This window comes from Idiotropiscis lumnitzeri, chromosome 6 (genome assembly GCF_059441095.1).
Source record: "Idiotropiscis lumnitzeri isolate Australia: NSW breed Sydney's pygmy pipehorse chromosome 6, RoL_Ilum_1.0, whole genome shotgun sequence".
Lineage (NCBI taxonomy): Eukaryota > Metazoa > Chordata > Actinopteri > Syngnathiformes > Syngnathidae > Idiotropiscis > Idiotropiscis lumnitzeri.
Window position 1 is genome coordinate 1,006,621 of NC_142396.1, and position 16,717 is coordinate 1,023,337.

The following is a 16,717-nucleotide window of genomic DNA, read 5'->3' on the forward strand; positions in this document are numbered from 1 at the left end:
CATATGTGAGTTTGCATCGTTCTCGGTGGAAAATCAGCTCGGAACTTCACACCTGCGTAACGTTGACCACGATATACTCGCCACGTCGCAGATGAGTGTCAAATAAATGCGTGACAGGAATCCATTTGTCACTCAACATGCGTGACGCCCGAATATATTCCATCTTGTGCGAAGCCATCGCACGGCACGGCCTTTCCCAACACATTGAACTCCATTTTCGGAGCGCATAAAAATGGACGTTTTGTGATTTTTGCGCCTGATGGCAGGCTGGCAATTTGGCCCAACGCATGACGCCGTAACGCTGCGCCTGACAATTTGGCAGGCAGAAAGTAGAGCAGCTCAAAGTTGTGGCACAGGTGGCGTATTTGATGGAGGTGCATGCAGACAGATTTGTGGCGTCGCTGACGTGTTTGGTGCAGGTTGTTGTGTTTCCTAAATAAATAAAGGATAACGGCGGCACGGCGGACGACTGGTTAGCACGATTGGCCTCACAGTTCAACGGTCGCGGGTTCTTCGGCGTCCTTAAAGTGACAGCAACCCGAACAACGTCGGTGTGTTTGGGGCAGCTTTCACATTCCGGCGAATTTTGCTGACAATTTTTTTTTTCCTAACATATTGCTAAACGCGAAAAAGAACGATGGCGCCCCCTAAAGGTGCCAACGTGGAATAGATTGTGTTTTATTTTTCTTGTCTTTGTTGATTGGTCATCATTGTAGTTACGGATAAAAACGTCTGATTTCCTGCGAAGAAAGTTGTGCGCGGCGTTCAAGAAAAATGACCAAAAGCAGGTTTTTCATCTGCAAGTCAAAAATCGTCATTGGACCCTCATTGCTTACCGTGGAGCACTCAGAATAAGAAAAAAAATCCCCAGCATCCCGACACTTTTTGTGTTTGTGTGTGATCAAATGTCGCAGTTAAATTCCAGGTGGACAAAGTGGCAGGTGGTCGCCATTTATCCTAAAATGTTTCGTCCACTCCCATTTGATGTTTGTTATTAGAGTGGGCCGCACTGAGGTTGATAGGGTACACGCGCACACGCACACCCCCGCACACACGCGCGCACACCCCCACACACACACTTTTTAATTTTTTATTTTTTTTTTTACACACAGAGTTGTAGGGAGCATCGGTCACAACGATTACTGTTATTTTGTAGTCTAGCCAGGTGGTGGAAATGTTCAAATTCACAGCGGATAGTGTGCACTTGCGCACACACACACATTTGCACTCGGTGTGTGTGTGTTTACGATGAATTATCTCAGCATCAACTCCAGCCTCCACGCGCTGAAAGAGGGATTCCAAAACCAGAAAGGTCTTTTTAATTTCCGATGCTCTTCTTGTGAATTTTCGCCTCATTGCTTTTCGCTCAATTCATCCGTTGGCTTGTTTAAGCAGCCTCCGTTTTCCTCTCTCGTCTTTTTGTTTCCATCTCTCTCGTTTTCTTCACACTCCTCTTTCATTTCCACCTCTCCGTTGCTTTCTGTCTCAGAGGTTGTGAACTCGCCCAGTAGGGGTCCCATACGTGGACATTAAAGAGCTTAGGATTCTCTCTCTCGCTCTCTCGCTTTTTTTTTTTTTCCTCTCACTTGCTCTCACACACAAACACAGACGCGCATATACACACGTACACACACTCGGTGGGGGGGTCAAACATGAGATGTTTAACTGGCAGGAATAGCTCAACATGAAACGCAGTCGTGCAAAAGCTCCCCTCTCCCCATCGATCATGCACACACCCTGTGAAGGTCTCTATTATGTGAGTTAGTCGGGGGGGGGGGGGCAAATACAATGGTGTAAGAAAAGCCTCACCGCTGGAATGATTGTGATGGAGATGAAAAAAAGAAGACCGAGGCCATCCAGTGAGTCCAAAACAAATCTCCCAAGTGCTCTCACACATTCAGGGAGCACAGATTGGAAAATACCAAAACGACTTTCTCATCGCCGTCGACATTTCGTGTGGGAAAATATGCCTTCCTCCCCTCTTTCTCCTTGAAAAATGGTGGGACTCGAGATGAGCAAAAATTTGTCTTTTTTTTGGGGGGGGGGGGGGGCAAGAACCATTTTGCCACTCATTCATTGTGTTAAAATATATTTGAAAGCTGTTATCTATATTTGAAAACAACTAATCTGCATTTTAAAATGTAGAGAACAAATTTGAACATTTATTAAACAATAAATCATCCACGTGGTGATGAACGTTTTTTCCAATTGTTACATTTGGAATTACGCTTTGAAAATCTTCCAACCGGGCCGGCGCAACAGTGAATTCTTTATTCATACATTTCATATTTTTTGGGATTGTTATTTTTTTCCCCGACACAGTTTACAGTGGCCCAGGTGACGCATTAATTTTTAAATCACCCTCTGCAGACCCGGCCGGCTAGAGAAGGAAATTACAAGGGGGGGACATGAAATCTTTTGTGGGGGTGGGGGGTCTACACTTCTTCAACCTAAATTTGATTCACTGAATTAGCGATGGAGCCGCCCGCCATCTCTGTAAACACGCGTGCGCCAGGTGCTGTGAATCAAATCGGCGACCACGTTAAATAAGTCACAGAAATGGAAATAGACGCGGCGGCGCAACAAATACACAAAATATCAAGTATTAGTGTACTCGCTGTGGTTCCGAGTCGTGCACGATCACCGCAGCGCCAAACACCGCCGCAGTCGTCTCGACTGCACAATAACGCGCAATTACTCTAAATGCGGTGCGCTTCACGTGAGAGGAAAATATGATGACGCAACTCTACGGTACTCTTCATATGGAAACACCAAATACAAGAATTCAAATTCATATCTGGATCCTTTCTAACGGATTGGTTGAATTGAATCACGACAGAGGTTGGCCTCTGCAAACAGCTTCCAAATCCAGGGTGGGCGCGGGCCCTCCAATGCCCTCCCATGACGCCGGGACGGCCCCTCACACCCGCTCGCAACCCCCTAACGCATTGCCTGTTTGTGTCGTTTCGGAATCAGCCGCTCAAAATTACAATTTGACCAGGACCATTCTTGTTCTAAAGATGATGACGTTCAAATTACAACAAATCATAAAAGCAACTGGCCATTTTCTTTTTGGTGATGTTTGCAGAGATTTGATTTGTTTCTCCGCAGATTAGAATTGCAGTTTATTTTAATGGAAGAGGTTATTTAATTTCCTGGTAATTAATTGTGAGGATTTTATGTTCAATTATTCCAGGAAAGAGATTTTGGTTTATAGGCCAAGTCTCAGTCTTTTTCATTAGGTTTTAAGTAACTGCCATATGGATTTTCACAAATATGGGAAGAGTCAAAAATATCAAGAAAAGGGAGAGTTTCATGTAAAATGATATCCTAAATGTTCAGTCGGCCTAATCGTGCGAGTAGTAAGATTTATTTTCTTGGGGCCCAAAATCCCTGACAGCGCCCCTGCCCTTCACTCGCACAAAACACAAAATGTGGGGTGCATGCGCCACCAGGGAGACGCTTGTGCAGTATACTTGCAACGCGCGGGAAGCATACGTGCACAGTTGAGGTTATCACTCACCCCCAAAAAATGCAAATGCAGAAAGAAACTCACAAAGCGCGCGTACGCATGTGGTGCGAGCGTTTGTTTTTTGAGAGAGAGAAAGTAAAAAAAAAAAAAGGGAGGGAGGTGAGCAGGAGGAGGAGAAGATTCTTCACCAACCTCTTGCCTGTAAATGCAAAAAGCAGATTCCGACTCGGTCGTCCAGCAGCCAATCGCTGCACTGCTTCGGTTTCTTTCTGTCCTCGAGGCTCCACCCGCTGCCGACTTGGACGTGCAGGAGGGCTCCACAATTTACCAAGGCAACAAGGGAGCGAGCGAGGCAGCGCAGCGGGCGCACACACACACACCACACACACACCACTCACACACTCACACGCACGCACACGCGCACATCCAAACACACGCACACACACAGCTGTACTGGGAGAAGCAGCCGAGAAGACACACACACACGCACCCCGCCTGCAAGAAGAGCACTCCGGTTGGTTTGCGCGTGTGTGTGTGCGTGTGTGTGTGTGTGTGCACATTGAAAAAAGAAGAATTTGCCCCGAAGAGAGGAACGACATCCATTCAAACCTTTTCCGTTTTCTCCTGCGATTTTTCAATCACCATCTCGGGCAGGGAAGTGTGAGGAGAGAGACCTGGCTCGAGCGGAAGACAGAAACGAGGAGAAACCTTTTCGGCGGAAAAGACAAACGGGGGCAAAAAGACTGAGGGAGGGAAGTGTGTGTTTGTGTCTCGCAAAAGCGGGACGACGCGTGGTCATGAGTTGCTGAAAGGATCCGATGCGTTTTGGGAAGCTCGAACCCTCGCAAGCAGCCCAAACTGGAGTATTCACACCGACAAGGTAAAGCGATTTCTTCATTCGGTGCATTGGAGCGGCGTGCGTGTGCGTGTGCGCGCGTGTCTGTCGACCCCCCCCCCCCCCTCATTGCCCGGGGGCCGGTCTCTCTCGTAAATTGCCTCTTGTTGTGTCAATTCACAAAATTTAAACTCACCAACAAAGCAACACGTTTGGTGGTTTTAGTGCGTATGCGCGCGCGCGTGCCCGTCTTTTAAAACAGTAGCTGACTAGCCGCTCACGTCCTAATTTGGTCATTTGGTGGCCTGAAAAAAAAAAAAAGTATTTTTCCCGTCCCAGAAAAGCTTTTGTGGATTTCATCTTCGGCAAAATCGTAAACCATATCCTATTTATTTTTCTTTCCTTTTTCTATTTCTACATTCCTCCTTTTTTTGACTTTCACCCCCTTGGCAATTTATTTGTGGCTGTGATGCTTTTCGAAACTAAACCGAGAGGAGGCTGACACAAGCAACAAGTTTTCGAGTTGACAAATTAGTCAAAAGAGGGCCTGAGTTGCCCCCAATCGTCAAAATGAAAAATAGATTGATTTGAATTTCATATTCACTAAAGGCCAAATGAAGATGGCATGCACTGAATCACAGACGAGACTTTTAAAATGAACGCAAGCTTCCAAGGTCTGCTTTTGATTTTGTGCTCATTTCACGTGAGCAGCCGTGGAAATGGAGATGGGCAATATTAACCAAAGGGGGGGGCCGGAGGGGGCCGGAGGGGGGTGTTGTCATTCAGGACAAATTGCTTCCAGCCATACTTGATGTCAAAGTGACCAAGATGCATTTCAGCTCCCATGCACGTGGTTTCCGTTTGCATTTTCGAGCTGGTGTAGCGCACACACCTCCAAAATGACAGCAAGAGAACGAACAGTGTGAGATGTTTGAGATACTTGTTGGCTTCGCTGCAATCGAGACCATAGCTAGAAATGAGGCGTGATTTTTCAATCCGAATTAAACGCGATTTCAGTCGTCCAGTCACACGTCACGATGTGGCGCTAAATTACGTGGAAGCTCAACGATCACGTCAACCAACGCCAAAGCTGAATTGTATGTTGTGAGGTCGCGTCACCACTGATGAGTCACCTATGCTAGGTGCGAATTCCGATTTCATTCTTGCTCTTCTGTTTTTCAACCATTATTAAATAGTGACTTTATTATTAGTCAGATGGAGTAATGCATTAAATCCGCACGTAATTCTTTGTAGGGTTCAAAGCTGCAGGCCGATATTTTCCCGAGAGCCAAATTGTCATTTCGATAGTACACCTCATGAAACGATACCACGGCAGAAATGGAAAATATCCGTAGAAGCAGTGGAATGAAAAGTGACGGAACAACTTCAAAAAAAGTCCGACCTATTGTTCGGACAGTTCTTTGGCAACTTTACGGTTCTTTGTCAGAAAAACAAATCTTTCAATGTTTTTTTGCAGACAGTCAACTGCGTCTAGAAATGCTGATTTTTTTTAAATAATTTGATTCACACAAGACTTTTTGCACTGTCATATGTGTGTGTGTGTGTGTATATATTAGTGCTGTCAGGCGATTCCATTTTTTAACGACTTAATCGCAAACAAATGAATTGCGATGAATCCCATTTTTCAACTACTATTTTTTGATGAAGCTTGTGGCAGATTTACTTGAATAATATCTTGTAAGCAATGTAACATCGCCAACTATTAAGAACATTTGAATTCAAAGACCGCTCCAATCGCTTTCTTTGGTTCTTGAATACGACGTCAACCGAGACGTCTCGACGGCCATTTTTCCTCCAGACATTTCTCAAAAGTGCTCACAAGCGAACTCCGACACTCCGTCGATGTTGTTTTGCAAGGCCGAGAGCTAACTTGAGCCGGTGTTTTCCTTTTCAGCTGATGTGCTAACGATGGACAGCTAGCATGCGACAGTATTTGACTTTGGCATTGCAAGTTGTGCAAATGAGATTTGATGTCAATAAAATGGAGTTAACTGAGTTGAATTTATTTTATTGTGTGAATTTCAAAAAAAAATTGATCTTGAGTTTACGCTTTAATTTATATTTGTGTATGTCATATAATATACACGCACACTCGTGTTCCGCCACGTTGGACGTGTTTGCGGCGCTGGCCGGTGTGGTTTTCGGACCAGGCTTGCGGACGGGCTTCGCCGCGTCTTTGGGCTTGCCCTGCCTGTCGGCCGTGTGGACCAAATAATTCCTCATGACGCTTCTCGGTGAGCAGTGGCGGGGCCGCGGGAGATTTTGCAGCCATCTTTCTCCTCCCTCCCACTTCAGGCGTTCGCCGCTTCGTAAGAGAGCTGTCATTTGTTTTTGTTTTTCATTCTAAAAACAAAGAAAATCCTGGCACTGAACCACTTTTGACGTCGGGATGTGACGGTTCTGGTTTTGCTCCTCGTACCGCATATTGAGAAGCGTTTGTATTCTACATTCCGCGTTTCCATTTGTCTTTCTATCCCAACTAAAACGACTTGACTTTTTGACGCTTGCTTTGGTCGTTGTGTGGAAAGTTTTGAAGCGAGCCGAGGTTTGAGGCGAATCGTTCAGCAAATCTGCCTCCAGTGCTTCTTTGTGATTTGAAAGGCGCGCTGATGTATGCGGCGAGGCTAAGGGTGGACCGCGTTGTGCTGATGATACACACGCCGAGCGAGCGAGCGAGCGAGCGAAAGGGAAGACGGGCTTTTCTGTTTGCTTAATGACTTCCAGACGCCGATTTGCATTCCATTGCCGTTTGTGTGGTGGATGTCAGGCGTCTCCTTCTCCCCCTCCACCCCCAACACTTACCTTTTCAATGAGAAACATACATTTTGAGACAAAAAAAAAAAAAGTGTACATGAATAAGAAAGTCCAGGGGAGGAAGGAGGTGATGGATTCAAGGAATGAACGCGTCACGGTGAGAGGAAACATGCTTTTAAGAGCAAACGAGACGAGAGGAAGGCAGAGATGGCGCTTGCCGCTGATTAAGATTCCGAGGAGCCGATTAAGAATGCTAAGATGTCATTGGAACAATAAATATATCCTATTTCTTTCAAATTGAAGAGCGGGAAGCCACGTTTGTCACATCTCTCGTTGCTCAAATCAAAGTTGTTGCTTGTCGGCTGCGTGCGGTTTTAGTGGGAGGGGAAAAAAAAAAAAAAAGGATTCATTTGTAAATGTGTTTCTCAATTGTACAAAAAACGACTGACAACACCTCGTCACTCTGTCAACAAAAAATCTGCCGCATGTGACTAATTATGTTTTACAAGATAAATTGCAAATGTCCGTCAAGTTGATTTATATTTAGCCCCTTTTTTTTTTTTTTTTTGGGTGCTGTCTGGAATGTTTTAGTGGATTCCGCCATTCGGACCAACCACTGGGAGAGACAAAAGAGCCGGTGGAGCAGAGAAAGCGGCTGCATTCCACTGCCAGATACAATTAGAAATCAACAATGTTGAAAAAGTAGTTAAGTTATTTGTTGCATTTTTATTGAAGCGGTGAAAGTCGCACGCGCTTCGCTTGCACACACCAAATGTTTTGGGAGCAGAATTAAGATCCGGTCGTCACGGCGCGATGGAAGAAGCGACATAAAAGGGCAAAAAATGATCAGAGGATTTCAAGACGACGTGCTTGACGGCTTCGTACTTTCGACTCGCCTTTCTTTGTCATAAAAGCGCAACGGTGGATTTTAGCCGTCATTATTGGGAGCAATTGAGCGTCTTTCTTTTTGTTGACGGTGTTAAATGTAATTTAGCTCCGGTGGAAACCAGTGATCAATGTCAAAAAGAGAAGCAAGATTGATTTTTTATAAGGTGGAATGCGAAATGTCACTTTTGTCCAATTTGCCACGAAGCTCAACCGCTGTTTCGTCTCATTTGATCGAATCTATTTGCATTGCAGCTCATGTGGATTTTCACATTTGGAAGCGAGACCACAACGTGGCGGGAACGCCGACCCGTTCCTTTTTTTTTTTCTCTCCTCTGCGGGCATGTGCAGATTATACGAGATGTATTTGCAGATTAAGGGGACGGGTTGCGTGAAAGGACAATGTGGCCAGTCAAGCATTATATGACCCGCTGGATCCCACCAGCGCCACGTGCACGCTCACATGCACGTGCGCTGTTGCACGGCAGCGCACGGGTTGGCTGCGGGAACACGCGGATTCATCGACGCACGAAACCACGTGCACTTTGGTGAACGCCGTTTTGTTCCTTAGGCCGCTTTGAAGCGCTCGAAATCGTTCGTCAGCGCCGGTTGGAATGTTCCGTCCGAGTCATTTCTGGAAAGAATCGGCAAGATGTGCAGAAACTTCACCACGCTGTTGTATCAATTTATCATTCCTGCATTTTTTTTTTCTTATCGCTTGCTCTTCAGGCTTTGTCTTGACCCATCCCCCAATACACACACACACACATGCGCACGCACGTGCACATGCACGCGCGCACACACAATTTCCAGACACCTAATCTCATACTTTCGCCGGCCTTGTTGCTAGGAGATGAGTGTGTTTGTGTGGAGCCCCTAACGGCTAAATGTACAGTGTATTAGCGCTCGTAAGTATTTGTTTTTCTAACCTTGAGAAAGATAAAAAAGTAGAAAGGCAAAGGTGGAGGCCTGCGCGGAAATGTGTGCTTGGCTGATTTCTTGAATGAATTCAGATGCTTCTTGCCGTTTCGAACACGCAAGGATTTACGCAAATTCTGCAGAAGCGTTGTTCCAATTCATGATAGTTAAAGGGGACGTTAACCCCCCGCCCCCTCCCCCCCCCAAAAAAAAAAAAAAAGGATTCCATTTGCCTTCAGTAGCCGAAACACGGCATTCCGATTATCACCTTTGCGGAATATGACTTAAGCGTTTTTCGCCATCTCATGGGGCGGCCATTTTGTCACGACTGTCGCCTGAAAATGACATCGCGGCTGCTCAGGGTTTCGCTAACAACCAATCACAGCTCACCCGTTTTCGAAAGCTGAGCCGTGATCGGTCGTTGGTTGCCCACTCAGCAACTGCCATGTCATTTGCAGAGGATAGCGAGTGTCAAAATGGCCGTCCCAAAACGGCCGCATTTTGCATTTTGCTGCTTAACTCCACGAGTGCCACGAGTACAACATATTCCTGCTCACCAAAAGATTTTATTATTCATCCTCATGGCTGTGCACCGTCGAGCGCACGTGCTGACCGTTGCTTCGTTTGCGCATCAACTTTCTTCTCTAAAGCAGCGCAGCACATGCGCATCCGTGCCAAAGCTCTTGAGGCGGAAGTGCAGCGCTCTCTTTTTCTCATCACTAATTCAAAAGGCAGAACCACTTGTTCACGACCAATCCAAATGTGCTCCAAACCTTTCGATATTTTTGCAAAGTGGACAATACGTTCCGTCTGTGCGGCCTTCATTGAATATTTTGTCCGACTGTTGAATACGACGATAAAGAGTTTGCGGACAAAACGGCAAACGGGAGCCATTTAATGTGGTGGTCGTCAGCAACAGCAATGGCGTGATCTCATCTTCCTCGCGGAATGTCGGAAGACATTTGAGATGATGCACACACCTGCTGCGAAATTTTGCAAAGCCTTTTGCGCTCTCTGCTTATTGCGTGTCCTGTTTGGCTTGAAAATGAAAAATGATGTAAAAAAAATTCTAGATCACATCCATACTAAAAAAAAAAAATGTGCGTACACGGTGGTTAGAATTTGAATTTCATTTTTCCGAGTATTCATTGTTGTGTTTGCATTTCGTTAACTTTGGGAGTCGATGTTGATGACATTTGATTCATTCCGCCGAGAGAGAGGCAGAAGAGTTTCGATTTTTCCATAGTTTGCTCATTTAAATCTATTCTAGTAACGACGTAACGACGAGCGACGTGCCAGAAAAGCTTTGCGGACCCGTCACCGTGCAAGTCAAATATTTCTGAATCACTCCATCGATCGTTGAATCTGTTCATCATCTCGGGGATGTTGTGTTCCTTTCGAAGAAAATTCCAAATTTTTTTTTTTTCTCACGCAAGACGTTACATCTTGTTGGTGTCGATTTATCTTATTTTTTTTTTATTTCTCTTTGGCTGTGGTTTGGACACTTGGAATGAGGTCCTTCCTTTTTCACACACGTCTGTTATTGGCTTTTTAATTCTTCCTACCCAAGAAAAGATCTTTATAAAAATAGTCACATTAAAAAGAATTATACAGAGGAGGATGTGAAGATTCGGAGAAGTTGACAAAGGAGAGAAAAAAAAAGGAGGGAGAGAGGCTGAGAGATGAGATGTTTGCTGACAAAGTGGATCTTATCAGAGAGCCAGTCCAGATGCTTCGCAAACGCACCGACTTGCCATTCTTCCTATTACATCAGCGGCTTGAGAGAACGTTTCGCAAAACGGCACAGGACAGAATCGACAAGCCTGCTTAAAAAAAAAAAGGATTTCAATCAAACAACAACAAAATAACATCGTTATATGTAATTCTCACAAGTACATGATTGTGTTTCAAATCCAACATTTTGCAACATGACCGAGTAACCTTCACGCCACATGTACAGGACACGCATGTTTCACCCCGCTCAAGCGCTTTTCGTCTTATCTCGCTGTTGTGGGAAATCAAGACGGACGAGGTGACGGGAAAATGAACCACAAAGGGGGGGGGGGGGGGGGGCAGAAAATGGACGGAGGGACAAAAAGAAGCTCTTTTAAAGACATTCAGGCACACACACTTAACCCCGTGTCCTCTTTGTGGTAAATCATCTTCCACCCAACCCCCGCAAACCCTCTCCCCTGCCCCCCACCCCTTGGCGCTCCCATAGAAGCTCCGCCCGCCCTTGTGCCCCTCCTCACTTGAGTGCTGGTGTCAGGGGTCAAAGCCAGGTCACCATCCCAACAGCTTCAGGAAGCAAGTGTTTGGATTTGCTTCATGGATGTTTGTGCGTTGGGTTTTGTGCTGGTGCTTGGCGAAAACACAAACGTGCACCCCAGACAGGCAGCACACCTCAAAAACAGCTGCATTTCCATCCTTCTATTTTCAAATTCAATGTTGCATAAGATTGCGGCACAGTTCGGAGGTTGTGGGTTCAATTTTCCGACCGCGGCCTTCCGGTGTGGAGTTTGCATGTTCTCCCCGTGCCTGCGTAGCTTTTCTCCGGGTACTCCGCTTTCCTCCCACATTCCAAAAACATGCATGGCAGGTTATTGAATGCTATTTTTTTTTTTTTTTAAGTTTTTAAATGATCACTTCTACAAAATTCCCTAGGAAATCACAATATGTCCCATCACGGAAGAGCTATTTTGAGAGCAGGTTAGGGGGGGGGGGGTACTCATGAGGTCCTTGAGGGCATGTTCCACCAGGCACAATCTTGGTGACCCCTGGCACAGGTTAAAAAAAAAAACTAAATTTTTTTTAAAATCGAGAATAAATCATTTTTTGTCCAAATAAATGCTTTTGGATAATTTCCCGCAGCACACCTGATAAACTTTCACAACGCACTGTTTTGCTCCGGCACGCTGGTTGGGAATCATTCCGTTGATGACTGTAATTATTCAGACATTTGTTGATTCATGCCAACCTTTGTTTTGATGTTTGCGATGTTGGTTTGCAGCCAGCAAACAAATATGAGGATTAAAAAAAAAAAAACTTGGCTTGGTTTGTGGACAAATTTGGCTTCATTCTATCATCATTCATTTTCAGTTTTTTTTTCCATCATGTAAAAAAAAAAAAAATCCCAAATAGCTCAAGGCCTTTTTTTTTATGTGTATCCCGTCAGGAAGAAGTCAAGCCAACCGCAGCAACAATTGTTCATTAAGACGCCGTCAACAAGAAAGCAAATCATATACGAGCGTCAATGCCTTGTTACACTTTTTATTTTCAAGTTTTTCCCAGCAGCGTAACGGCTCACTTGCAGCGATCAACAACCACTGCTGCTCATTTGAGAATTATTTGACTCCGGATTGCGTATTTAGGGAATATTTTCATCACGTACGACATGACAGTGTGCTATATTTTCACCTTCGCGAAGCATGTTGTTTTTATTTTTCGCGGCTTTTCCATTCATTTCAAAGGGGAACGATGGCGTGAGAAAAGCGTGTTTGGAATTGCGAGTGTGGTCAAGGAACAAATTCAAGTTGCACCTCCAGGCACCGCTGAACGCATTGTGTGGAAATATGACATATTTATTTTCTCGAAAACTAACAATCGGGACTTCCTGTAAAACCACCAAATAGATTTTTATTGTCTTCCACCAAATCCCTTTAATACCCTGCAGCTTAGTTGGAACACAATTTACTGTAAAAAAAAAAAAAAAGACATGAAATGATGAGACGACATGTAAAATATTGAACAGCTCGTGAAAATAGGTGTCGTTTCGTTTCGAATGGTCAAATGTGGTCCAACTTACTCCACAACAACTCTCGCCAGAAACTTTTAAATTTGTCACAATTGACCCAAAATAGTTGTTGAGTGCATTTCCTTTGATTGCAAATCGAACAAAGATTGACAAAAGCGTCTCCATCGATGTGTGCGGAGCAGCAAAACGGCACAATTATGTTGGACTCCTGTCCGCCGGCGGCATCGGCATCAGCGCACGAGCTTCCCAGGGAACTCTGAATACGTTTTGAGGAATATCTCCAGCGGCGGCGCCGAAAAGGAGAAGGATTCTAGCGGCCCATGATTGACGGGGTCCCAAAAGGGCACCGAATAAAATGATAATCCTGACAAAATAAGATTTCTTATCATGTTCAATCTGCCCGTGCTGTTCGTTTGTGTGGAAGAGTGACACTTTTTATTTTGTTGAGCTATGAGCTAGTTCATTTTTGGAATCCTGAAATGTGTTCCAAAATTTCAATTAGGAGGCATGAATTGAAGAAGTTCCTTTTAAAATTTGTGAGCCGAACTGAAGTCGAACGTGAACTTTTCCCAATGCTGCCGTCCCGAAGCGTCCTTTCGTGATCTGAGGTGGTCTTTTTATAGACGGTCGTTTCCAGAATATAAGTCGCCCGTCTTTTCCTCGGTCCTGCGGCTTATACTCTGGAGGGACCCATTCGTGAACATAAAATGTCATTCCACAAACGGCCACGAGGTGGCACTCTAGTCTTATCCACTGATATCTCCTCCCCGAATGAATACAAAGATGCAAGTGGTGACATTTGCAGCTGAAAACTCTTTGCAAGCAGCAGAGAGAAAATTTGGGAGTGAATGAGAAACTTCTTCGGGACTGGCGACAAGCGGCGGCTGCTTTTATTGCGATCATAAAAGAAAGAAACAAACACAAAAAAAAAAGCAATCAGGCCACCGCGAGTGATGCGACCTTTTTTCTGATTTACACCGAGGTCATCGCTGTGGAAACGGATTAGTGACCTAAATCACAATCTCCCGCTCAGGTATGCGCCCGAGACAATTCTGCTCGTCTGCACATTTTGGATGCTCGTTGCTTGCGGCTGTGAGTGCATTTGCGAACGTATTATTGTTCCACAAAAAATCATAAATAAACGGCTCGTAGAGTGGCGCGGTGGCTTGGAGGTGAACATCCTGAGGTGGAGATTCCGGGCTGGGTTGCTTCCACGTGCTTTGCCAAATTGTCCAAAATGCCTTTGGAGAAACGAACATTCACTTCTCAGGCAACCTTGTGTAGCAAATCCAATCGATTTGGCAAATTGAAATCGATACCCTTGTGGAAAAGTTTGTTCGAAAAGCCGATTGGAATGAAGGGTTTTACATTCATGAACATATTTTGGTAGTTTTGTTTTTTCTTTACTTGTTTTCCACCTTTTCAAGAAATTTGAGCCATGCATTTAAAAAAAAAATTCTTTTAAAACGTCCGGACGTTTGGTGTCAAGCAAAGCAATGGCAGTGTTTGCATTTTAATTTCCGAGTTGTGAGCCATTTGTTGGCTGTGGAGCAAATGTTGGGTAAGGTGCAATGAGGAGCAACATTTCAAATGCATTAATCGTGTCTAATCGGCAAAAACACACACCGCGATCGAGATGATTTGGACGGAAAGGGCGGTCGTTGCGGTCATGGCCTCAGGGTGTTTCGCTTCTTACGTCTTCCGTGCAATTGGACTTGACAGCGGAGGAATTAGTTGGTAACAAATGGAAACAATAGAGATGTCTTTTTGCGTTATGGCCTGCGCATGTATCTCTATTGAGCTGCGGGCAAGAATGTATCTGCTGGGAATGGCTCGCGGTCGTTCACGCAAGTCCATTGCATTGTTTTAATGGTCTTACAGCATTTTCTGGTGACATTAAAAAAAAAAAAAATTTAAAAAAAAGCCCACGGGAGTCCCTCAACAATCAAAGTACAGTTTGGCTACTTGAAAATAATTTGTCCGTGACTTGAAGCCACGGCGGTTGCTTTCGCCTCACATTTGCCTTCCACTCTTGGTCAATTCAGATGATTATTATTTTTATGATTTATTTTATTTGTTATTTTTTTGCCCAACCCTGCGCCAGCACGGCGACGGCCGGATGCCGCCTCCACATCACATCAATTTAAGTGGAGAAAGTTGCAAATTGAGAAATGAGATGTGGCCCATGTTTCGTCTGCGTGTGTCTCGCTTCACATCAGGCGTATTTTTTGTTTCTTATTTAAATGACGACTTAAAAAAACAAATCTTAATTTGGCTTCATCCCGTCAACTGTGAATGTCGCCGGATTGTCTCTAATTGGTGTGTTGACTCAAACCCTTACTCACCAAATGTATTTTTAATTTTCCTATCGACGGATGAATACAATCATGACCTTCTTTTTATTTTGTATGAAATAAATCTGCGTAAAATAAATGTTCCTCTTCACTTTGTGGGTGATCGTAGAGAGAGCACGGAGAGCATCGCACGTGGACGTGCCCTCGTCCATATTGGACGCGATAAGAACGCCAGACTGAATGACAAGCGTCACGTGTCCGAGGCGGCGGGATAATTGTGAGTTCGTGAAATATGGATGCTAATTGCAAACGGTGATCTATATCAGACCATCTGCTCCGCTCGCTTGCACACCCGCGGATGCCGGCGCTTGTCTCGTTGCCGTTTTTCCTCCCTCTTTGTATCCCAGCCTCACACACACACACACACACACACACACACACCGTTACACATCTGCACCAGAGCGAGCCAATGTGCAAACACCGATCCTTACATTGGAAAGGCTGAAGTAGGGGTGGGTTGAAAAAACAAAAAAACCCAAAACGATTGTCAGATGCATTGCGATGTCCCCATCAAAGCTTTCGGTAAATTGTTTAAGTCACGTTGAAGTCACTTGCTAATTGTTTATGCAGACTAATGCTTAGCCCATAAAGATGAATTTTTTTTTTTTTTTTTGTAGCGGATGGAGGCCATCTTTTTACGGCAAGCGGCGAGGTGACGAGAAGCAAATTTCTTGTTGAGATTTGATTGAGCTCAATGCAAACAAAAAGGATTCTATTGGACCAAATTAAGATTTTTTTCCATTTTTTTTCATGTAGAAATACATAGTTCTATAATTTCATTCTTTTTTTTTTAAATTTATTTATTTATTTTTTTGCTGCCAATATAATTAAATAAAATGTCAGTCTGAAGTTGAAAGCAAAGCGTTTTAGTTCAGAGTGGCCATGCAGGCTTCTCTTACGGTGGAAGTCAACCCAAAAGAATTTGTCTCAATTATATATTCCATGTTTCTAAACACGGCATCCTGACAAATATTGAGAATTGCACCAAAATCCACCCGTTTTTAGCCATCTTAGGGGGCGGCCATTTTCTCACTTCGGTCGACTGAAAATGACATCCCAGTTGCTCGCGGCTCAGGTAACGACCAATCGCGGCTCACCTGTCTTTGAAACCGAACGACATGATTGGTCGTTCGCTGAGCCTCGAGCAACTTTGAGGTCATTTCTAATCGACAGCAAGCGGCAAAAACGGCCGCATTTTACTGCTGAACGCATATTCCATAAACGCAATTCAAATCCAAATGCCGCGTTTCCGCTGGTGGCGCTGCGTCGCTTATATGCCTGCGAAGATTAACTTCCCCTCTCAACACGCTCATCCGAATAACTTGAAATGTTTTGGGGGCTTTTTCCCGCTTTGTCAATGTTTCCATCGCTCATTTAATCGTGCCAGCTGCACACTGTAACATTTTGTATTCAACTCTCGCGGGTAACGGTATGACAAGAAAGGTAGACATTGTCCACGGGCACACATGGAGCTCTTGTCAGGTCAGCACATGAGACGCACACACACACACTGTAGAGTGCGAGGGACGCAACTTGGAGGTCACTGTCAGCCCTCTGGCAAAAGTTGAGCAGTCACTCAGAATACAATGAGCAAGTATCTTTGAGAGAGAGCGAAAGAGAGAGAGGGCGTGCGTGTGTGTGCGCGCGCACACTGGCGTGTCTGACCTGGTTTATCAACGTGACAGTATTTTCAGTCGACGTTTCTATGACAGGAATTGTTACTT

General features: G+C 44.7%; 1 protein-coding gene across 9 annotated transcripts in view; it reads left to right on the forward strand.

Moving 5' to 3' along the window:
* The window catches only part of LOC148334413 (teneurin-3), a 106,430-nt gene that overhangs the window by 25,487 nt on the left and 64,226 nt on the right, over window positions 1–16,717 (forward strand). Inside the window, exon 1 of one of the 9 annotated variants that reach the window (XM_088299604.1) lies at window positions 3,729–4,352. The exons of 7 other annotated variants lie outside the window; for them this stretch is intronic. The gene's annotated coding sequence lies outside the window, so the exon portion shown is untranslated. Of the gene's footprint in view, window positions 1–3,728; window positions 4,353–16,717 lie in introns of those variants that run through there. One more of the 9 variants, XM_088299605.1, reaches the window with a different exon arrangement.